Raw genomic sequence first — 10,068 nt, 5'->3', positions numbered from 1 at the left:
CTCAGCCTCCTCCTTCATACTCAATCTGGGAGCTCAGCCTAGGCGATGATGCCATCCACATTTCAGGGTGGGTTTCCCTTATCATTTAAACCCTTCTGAAAAAGTGCCTTCATAGATACAGCCACAGTGGTGCTTCCATGGTGATTTACAGTCTTGTCAAGTTGATCATGAAGGTTAACCATCATAGGCACCCACTGTGAGGTAGGCAGTGTGCTCAGAACCAGAGAGACTGAAAGAGGAAAGGTGCTGCCATTGGAGACCTGGTCTAGTCTAGAGACCACATGGACAGAAGGACTGGGGAGCTTAGGGATCTGAGCCGTTGGCCATGGTCAGCACGGCAAGGACACAGTGATCAAGTCTGGTATTGAAACAGGTGCAAGAATACGAGAGTATGTACAACAGCCTGAAGAAAAGGCAACTCCTGTGAACTTGTAGACAGGGAACAGAAGGGGCGTGCTCAGGGAGGAGCACGTGGTTGGATGAGAAGGGAGAGTTCCGATGAGGGAGAAGGTCAGAAAGGTGGCTTGTGAAAAGATACTGAGCACCGATGAAGATGCTGTGATTAGCCCAAACAGACTAGTTCAACTGCATGTTATCACTTGGGAAAGTAAAACATTATATACGGACCCAAAGTCACCATTCAGACCTGATAATTAAAATTATCACAGACAAAGAAAAAATTAGTGCAATAGATCTTGACAGGCAGATACAATAATTTCTGATAGTCAGAATTTCTATTTTACTGATATAATTTCTCCCCAAACAGGGTCTTATCAAGTAGCCCAGGCTGGGCTTAAATTTAGTATGCAATCCAGACCAGTTCCAAATTCACAGTCTCCTGCCTTGCCAGTTATGCATAGGGCTTACCGGTGTGCACAATCACGTTACACACACACACACACACACACACACACACACACACACACACGTATATGTATATAAAATTTTATGCGGTTTTTAGCTTTTATATTATCATGCATTGATCACACAAAATAATAGTTTTCATTCACCATATCCCCACCCTACCCCTTGTCTCTCTGTTCACTTTAGAGACAGGGTCTCATCACAGATTCTTGTCACAACCCACCTTTCTGACCTTCTCCCTCTCATTTCTCCCTCTCAGTGCTCTCATTTCTCATCCAACTGCGTCCAGGCTGGCTTTGAACTCATGGCAGTCCCCTTGCGTTGGTCTCATTAGTGCCAGGATTACAGGAGTGTGCCACTACTCCAGGCTTAGCATGTTTCTTCCGATTCTGCAGTAATAAGATGCTTTGCTGCCATGTGGCTGTCTGAAAAACTTTCCTTCCCAACCTCCCCTGCAGGAACATGTGTTTATGGAAGCTGGAGAATAGGATGTACACATAAATACAGTGCAGGCCTCCCCTTTCTTCTTGCTCTGTTTGACTCAGCCATGTGGGACCTGGAAGAGAGCTGGAGCATCCTCTCCTGTGGTGTGAGCAGGACTTTGCCTAGGGTTTTTGGTATAGAATGCTCCAAGAAGCCTGAGTACAATTTTTCAGCAATGCTAACATATCTTCCCCTGGATTTCCTGCTCATGAGACATTTGAAAAAAAAAATTATTAGCTTATGTATCCCTGTGTTCATTACACAAAAGAACGGGCTTCATCATGACTTTTGCACACATATGTGTCATGCACTCAGCTCATATCCACTCCCCATTGCTCTGATTGGCCCCTCCCCCTCATGTGAGTCTGCCTCCTCTCTCCAACAGCCCTTCTTTATGGTTGCATAAAATCCCATTGCATATATCCATCCCATTTTCTTTATCCATTCAGCTGTCTGTGGATAGTTATGCTTGTTCTGCAGCATAGCAATTTAAATTCACTTCAGTACTTCGTGTTCAATAACCTGTTACAAGACATTTTTGATGTAATATAATAAAGTAAGTGTGCGCATTTTTCCTTTTTTAACTTAAAGCAGTGTCTAATCTTAGTTAAAACAAATTAAGGAGGGGCTGGAGAGATGGCTCAGTAGTAAAGAGCACTGGCTGCTTTCCCAGAGGACCAGGGTTGGATTCCCAGCACCCACATGGTAGATCCAATGCCCTCTTTTGGCCCTTTCTGGAACTGCATGCACATGGTACACATACATTTAGGCAAAACACTCATAAGCATGAGATTAAAAAAATAAATCTTAAAAATATTTTAAAAGAACTAAAAGGCGAGTACACTTATGATATTTTTCTTTACCAAGAAAAATATGAAATGATCTGTCATTGTAGTAATCAAACACAAGATGAGCTAACAGAAAGATATGTGGAATGATTTTTTAAAAGTTAAATGATATTTAATTTAAAAATGATTTTTAATTCCACTTAATTAAATTAAATTTTAAATTAAATGTAATGATATTTAATTTAAAATATTTAATTTAAAAATATTTCATTTAAAAATGGTATTTAATTTAAAAATTATTTTTAAATTTAAAAGTATCATTTTAATCCTTATTTTTAAAATTGTGAACTTTGCCATATGTAGAATAAAGGACACATAACACACATGCACAAGTCATATAATTATGATAAAATGGGCACCTACGTTCCTACAATTACCAATTATAGTTCCCAAATGCTGATGGTGCCTCCTTCAGCGGCTCTTTATGACCATCTCTAACACACAGCTCTCCCTCTTGATGTATCCTCAGGATAGCTGCTTCCTTGACTTTATGTTATCCAGTCAATTGTATTTTTTTTTTGAGATATATTCTTCTTCTCAAGGATTGTCACAAAGATTGCTTATAATTTGCAGCATGCCATAGTTGAAATCATGTTAGGCCTTTATTCTGCATATTGAAATTGTAATTGACTGACTCAAGTTTGGTATACCCATGAAATGTTCTGGCACTATAGAGCTACCAAGAGCTGTCCCCAAGGAGGATGGCTCATTAAACTCCCCTGGATTCAAGATTCTTCAAATAATAGTTACTAATTAGTCTGAACAGTTGCCACTCTGTACTGTGGATAGTAAGTAGATTTTGTTTATTCGTTAAATCCTTGATTGCATTTTGTCTTAACTTTCTGTGATTTTTTTAACAAACCATTTTTAATGAGCCTGTAGGTGTGATGGTAAATAAGAGGGCTGGTTCTTAAGGCTTTTCATCATCAAAGCTTGCATACCAGTTTTCTTTTTTAAGAACTGGAGGCCTAAGTGAATGTTGTCACATTTTATATTTAAAGAAAGAAATATCATTTTCTGCATGATTATACAAGTGTAAGTTTAACAATTCAGTTGAAAGGTACCATAAGACAAAAAAAGTGCCATTTTTTTGTTGCCATTTAGTTAGTCTTAATCTTCTGGAATAATGACATGTCTGTTATGTGATTGTCATTTTCCATTTTTCTCTTATTAGTACTTCCTTAGTTGCCAAATTAAAGGAGTGTAACACTTTTTAAAAGACTTACCTGTTTTTATGTGTATGAGTGTTTGCCTGCATGCATTTATATGCACACTTGTGTACAATGCCTGCAGAGGCCAGAAGAGGGAGTCCAAGCCCCTGGAACTGAAGCTACAGGTGGTTGTGAGCCACCATGTGGGTACTGAGAACTGAACCTGGGTCTCTGCAGGCTCAGCAAGAGCTCTGATTAACTACTAAGCCGTCTCCAGCCTTGTAACACTGGTTTTTAAAAAATCAAACATTTATTGAGATTTCTATGCACTATGATACAAATAGGCATAACTTTGCATTTCTGCCTGTGTCAGGTCATAAGCATTTTGATTTTAATGATATAAGAATAGAGCAACTTGTTCTCATTGAAACAGACACATTTGTTATTAAGTTAAGCATCTGTTTAGCCATTGATTTCCTTAGGTCAGTAATGACCTTCACCATACAAGGTACATCTATTGTTTTTTGTCAGTTACTAACTTGTAAAATAAAGGCCAAACCCTCAACATGTTTACAGTCTCATGGAAGATGTGGAGACGAAGCATGTAAATGAATATGAGAGCTGGACAAATAGGTATGTGAACTAGACTGAATTTATTAATATTGTTCCTGAATTTGTTTGCCTTGTTACAGCAACTACTAAAATCTTTTTTTAAAAAAAATTTATTTTATAATTAATTTAATTTTACATATCAGCCACAGATTCCCCTGTCCTCCCTCCTCCCACGCCCCAGCCTTCCCCCCCAGTCCACCCCCCATTCCCACCTCCTCCCTATACCAAGGCTGAGCAAAGTGTCTCAGCATAGGCCCTAGGTTCCAAAAAGCCAGCTTGTGCAGCAAGAACAGGTCCTGGTCCCACTGCCTGGGGGCCTCCCAAACAGTTCAAGCTAATTGACTGTCTCACTTATCCAGAGGGCCTGGTCCCGTTCCATGGGGGCTCCTCAGCCATTGGTTCACAGTTCATGTGTTTCCACTAGTTTTGACTTTCTGTGTCTCTTTCTCTCTTTCTGTCTCTGTCTCTCTTTCCTTCCCTTCCCTCTCTCTCAGTGTGCTGGCTTCTCTTTCAAAGATGTTTTGGTTTCTCTTGTATCAGTACTGACGATGTCTGCAGTGAGAATCCACTTATAATGATGCTGTATGCATGATTAGCTGTGGTAGTAGAAGCGTAATGATTACCACAGGGAACACCGTCTCCATGGCTAATCACAGGACCACTCATCTGACACTTACTAATGTATCATCTTAATGGCTCCGAGTCACACACAGATGACAAATGAGTCAGGGTGAAGGTCACCAGGCTTCATCCACAGGTAATCTAACATCCTCTATCTTGCTTGCTAATGTTTGAAAAGTCCAAACGCTGCTGTGAAATATTTTCTGCCTTCCCAGCTTTCTGACAAAGCTATTTGTCACAGAGATATCCTGGGGTACATGACGGCAGAAAGAGCCCTGGAGCCACACATCTCGAGTCTGAACCCCAATGCTGCTCCTTAGAACAGCTTTTCTGGTTGTATTTTGTCATATTTGGTGGGTCACACTCCCTCGTCAGTGAAGCAGAAGACACACTTTCTCAACCTTGCAGCCCCCGAGTGCTGTGTTTGGCTCATGCCTCAGCCATCATTGCAGTTGTGTTGTTGGCCCACTGTACAGACAGAGGCTCTGGAGAAAGCGTTGATAGAAGGAGCTTCTGAGGTTTGGTCTGTCTGTGATAAGAAACCTCAGTTCCACACTCCATTGTCTCATAGGTAGCAAGCATGCATAAAACGGCTATAGTGGTTACTTTTTTTCTTTTCATCTGTATCAGATTTCTGAGTTTTTCAATGAACATCATGCAATTTCACTTATTCTACAAAGTAAATTTTAGAATAACACTTGGTTGTTAAGATAAAGAAGAGAATCTCAATGAGATTATCCAGTTGCTCTGGAGATCACATCTATTATCACACATGTGCAATGGAATAAGCTGGTGAGCTGTTATTGAACAGCAGCCTGGAGCAGCAATGGGGTGCCAGATCCATTTCTCCCTGGTCTGCTTGAAATAACATATAAACTGCCTCTGATGTTCCAAAACCACGATGAACAGACACCATACTAAAGCTATCCCTCCTAGTTAATGTCTACTCCCCATGATTATTTTCATGGGACAGTTCAGCACAAATAGAAAAGTCAGCTCTTTAGTTACAGTTTAGGGAAGTGTCTTTGTCATTTCTCTCTCTCTCTCTCCCTCTCTCTCTCTCTCTCTCTCTCTCTCTCTCTCTCTCTCTCTCTCTCTCTCTCTCTGTGTGTGTGTGTGTGTGTGTGTGTGTGTGTGTGTGTGTGTGTGTACCTTCTATGGGCAACAGGCTTTCAACATGAATAAATAAGAATGTATGTTTAGGTTTGCCAGGCTTGTGGTCTGGCAGTATCTCTGCTCGTAGGATTCTGCTCAGTGTGATAGCCATTTTGACCTTAGATGCTACAGTGGACATTTTTCCATCGTTGAATTTATAGTATATTAATTCCCAGCCTCTATCTGGGACAGTATCATGGGGCCTATGTTTCTTGTACAGAGCAGAGTCTACCTCATACTATAGAAATGGAAAATGCCAGACGTTTACACTCCCATCTGGGCACTGACATTCTGTAGACCACCCACAGTGGCTCAGAGATGGGGCTGGGAACCCACTGGTTCCAATGAGCAAGAAGTCCAGAGTTTGCCTTGAACTGTCGTCAGACCCGAGAGGCCTAACTAAGAACTAACAAGCTGCAGTTAGTTCTTAGGCCCAGTGGGGAAGTAAGCTCCTCATCAGATCACACCTGTACATGATTTAGGTCATTGTTCCCCAACACAGACAAAAGCCTGGTTCCTCAGCCCTCCTGTTGATTCTGTAAAACACTTAATTTCTTTCAACTCGAATAAATCACAGTCAAGATCCGTTACTGTTCAATCACACAATAGTAGTATGCTTGTCACTTTGAGGCTGTTCTTTTCAGCAAGAGGAATTCATAGTTCCCTTTTCTACATTATTGCAGGACCTGGAACTTTGATGGATTGTAGAAATCAAAAGAGAAGAGCCTGAAGAATTCTGGTTGGTCAGAAGGGATAAGGCCTCAGGCAACTAACTAGTGAGCCAAACCAGATCATGTCATGGCTAGAACTAGTGGCCAAGGCTAGTTGTAACAAGACACACACCTAGACAGGGACTCACAGTGTGAGCTGTAAGCAAGTTCATGAACAAAGGCTAGAGGCTGACCCTGCATAGTCAAGACAATGTGGAGCAAGATTAGCATCCCAGAATGTTCAGCAGAACTAACTCAGCTAGGAAAAGACGCAAACACAGCATTTTCTTGGTGAGGAAATCTAAAAGCATATGTCAAAACCCCACAGTGGTTACATATGATGCTTTGGGATTTAAGTGTAAATGATGGATAGTTCTTGTTTTTTTTATTGTCTATTCTCTCAGAGAGAAACAATAGGTAAATACCGTTTGCCCTCTTTGGATTCAGCAAGGATGTATAGAAGCTCCTGAGACATTCCTTCTGCTCAGCCACAGTGTATATTTACTTGCATAGTGAACTGTGTGTGTGTGTGTGAGAGGAGTGTGCTCAATACTGTGGCTGGCTCACCCAGATGTTCTCTCTCTCTCTCTCTCTCTCTCTCTCTCTCTCTCTCTCTCTCTCTCTCTCTCTCTCCTCTCTCCATGTGTGGGCAGTGTTTGTGAACATATGCGTGTGAACTCTGTATCTGTATCTATGTGTGTGATAGATATGTGTATGTACAGTATATGTGTGCATATGTATATGGGTTTTCAAGGTCATGTGTTTGTGTATGTGTGTATGTAGAGGCCAGACATTGAGGTTGATATCAGATGTCTTCCTCTGTCACCTCCACTGTGTTTTTGGATCAAAGTCTCTCACTGAAGCTGGAGGTGACTGATTGGCTAGACTGGCTGGCCAGAACCTCCGGATCCTCCTGTCTCTATCTCCCCAGTACGTGGATTGCAGGTCATCTCTTCCATGCCTGGCTTTGGATGTGGGTTCTGAGGACTGATTTAGGGTCCCCACATGTATATAGTAAGCTCTTTATCCACTGGTTACCTCCTTAATAAAGCATTTCCTTTTATTCCTCATCTTATTAATAAATTTGATTTCTACTAGTTAAATCTGTTTTCCATGTAAGTATTCATTTAGCTGTTTGTAATCTTATTTCCCTTTCCCGAGAACTTACGCTCATTTCCAGAGAAGTGTTTGTGTTCCATGCCAATGGCCCGTGCCTTGGTATTACTCAAGTAACTGAAATTCCTAGCCATGGTGCCCATCATCCTATGAAACACCTATGTAGGCAAATCTCTCTCTTCATTCTGTTCTCCACATGAACACAAAGGGCCTTGCCAGGGTGGAATTCTGCAAATAGGAGAGACACAGTCTGCGAAACAGATAGCACCATTAGGAAATACCGAATAATTTTAGCGTAAGCGCCATCTTTCGTACCAGACTACTAGATTGGTTTTATCTTTCTGTCTTTGCCCACAGACATATCCTGTATATTACAACAAGAAGAGAGAAAAGTCACACTTACAAAAGCCTTGACTGTTCATATTCCTATGAGGAAACAGAGGAGATATCTCGGAGGAGTTAACAAGCTATGATCAATGTTATGTTGGGTTGTTTTTTTTTTTTTTTCTGTATCAGAACACATAAGCTCATATTTGGGAGGCTCTGATTTGGTTGCTGGCTCGCTCCGTTCTGAGGCAGACTGGCCTGTTGTCTAAGCTCACCCTTTCTTGTTTGTGCAGTCAGCTGGTAGATTTCCTGGATCTGGCGGGTCTGAGATGAGTTCAGCAGCAGTAGCTCCTCGTCACACGTTCTTCCTCACTGTAGAAGGCTAGCCTGGGCTTGGTTTCACAGCAGTGCCCAGTGAGCCTCTGGTAAGAGTGAACGGATGCCAGCAGAGCCCGCTGAGTACAAGAACTTGAACGTGTCCACGCTGCCTCCCTGGCATTCTGTTAGATGAAGCCAGTGGGAACCTTGATTCTAGTTCTCTGAGAGACTTTCATTCTGTATCTTGACAGCTGTACCTACCTACCAAGTCACTGTGCAAAGGGACACCGACCCAGAAGGGAATGCTGTCCACCCCAGATGTCATTAAGCTTGCTTAAGTGAGTTGCTTAAGGAGATAATGGTTACACCCACCAGGTCATCCCCAGATGAGCACATGAGTGGGGACAGAAATCCTTCATCTTCTGAAGCCTCTGACGGTACACAGGCGACAAGGCTCGGGTCTCACAGGCCATCAGAGCCATATTTGGGTTGGCAATTTTGACCAGGCCACATATGTGCCATGACTTGAATGCAAGGATGCCAGGGTTAGCCAAGGCCAAGTGCAGAAAGGATAAGAAATGAATGACACTTCACACTGCCAGTGCCTGGGAATAAAGAACTACCAAAGAAACCACACGTTAAAAAGACAGTTGAGAGCTATCCAGTGTTTGGTATCTTGAAACTCTCTCATTTTGTTTTGAAATGCCAAAGTAAGATAGAGTCTTGAGTAAAGTTGATTTTTTTTTGCTAAATTTGGTAAATTTTAATAATGACCTTGCCTTTAAATGTGTTTGGGGAAGAGAGAGAGCTCAGTTGTTAGGAATACCCACTATTGCTCACAACCATCTGTAACTCTAGTTCCAGGGGATCTGATGCCCTCTTCTGGCCTCTTTGATCACTGCATGCATGTGGTGCACATAGATATATAGAGACAAACATTCATACTCTAAAAACAGTAAAAAAATATTAAAAAAAACAAGTGAAACATTGCATTCACTCAGATTTATTTCTCAACTCCCATTTTCCTTCAATGCAGACCCAAATGGAAACTTTTTGAAGGCAGAAGTCTCACTGATGTAATCTTTTTCTATTTACCAGTGTCACAAATAGTGCTTACAAAAGACTTCACCATAGACAGGACACCTGGCAAAAACAGGTTCAACTGGGGAAACATTTATTTTGCCTTTGGTTTCATTCTATCACGATGGGGACACATGGGGAAACATGGAGCACAGAGCAGTTCACATCTCAGCCATCAGGAAGCAGAGGGAGAGAATGCCTGTCAGTGGGTCTTCTCTGAAAATTCAGCCACAGACATACCCAGAGGCATCCCTTGCAAGATGTGCTTAGAAAGCCAGTCAAATTGACAGTGAAAGGTAGTCATCAGAGGTCCACCTTTTGTCAACTTGGCACACAGGTGGTATCCTCTTAAGCTGTGAGAATGCTTGGTGTGGCCGATTGTAAAAACAAAAATTGTTAAGTGAACCATTACATGGCAGAAGCTTTCCTTGGTGGCTTCTCAGTTTAAATTGTATATAGCTTGACTTTGAGACAAAAATCCAAATTCAGTGTTAAAATATCTGGAAGTGTTTGAAAAAATATCCTTCCTAAGGGTGTGTTATTTGCCGTGATACCACAGCTTTGTGTGTTTCTAATGAAAAGTATAAAATATTCAAAATATGTAAAGATGTCAAACTGTGTACAAACACTATTACACACACACACATGCACACAAAATCTGGGAGTATGAGAGCAAGAGAAATCTTGATGGTTTTCTTATTAAAAAAGATTGAGTTCAATAGACACTTTTGGCCATGACATCATAGAATAGATTTTCGCAACAGACAGTGCAGTTAAGTCTCT

The 10,068-nt window shown here is 41.4% G+C and overlaps 1 long non-coding RNA gene across 1 annotated transcript; it reads left to right on the top strand.

Annotated features, from left to right (window-relative positions):
* The first annotated feature begins 259 nt into the window (after positions 1–259).
* On the top strand, positions 260–8,042 carry LOC131912881 (uncharacterized). Its single transcript, XR_009379729.1, has 2 exons — positions 260–389; positions 7,918–8,042. It is a non-coding gene; the product is annotated as an uncharacterized LOC131912881 (long non-coding RNA).
* The last annotated feature ends 2,026 nt before the right edge of the window (positions 8,043–10,068 follow it).

The sequence above is a fragment of the Peromyscus eremicus genome, chromosome 6 (assembly GCF_949786415.1).
Source record: "Peromyscus eremicus chromosome 6, PerEre_H2_v1, whole genome shotgun sequence".
Taxonomy (NCBI): domain Eukaryota; kingdom Metazoa; phylum Chordata; class Mammalia; order Rodentia; family Cricetidae; genus Peromyscus; species Peromyscus eremicus.
This window is presented reverse-complemented; position numbering and strand designations above follow the sequence as displayed.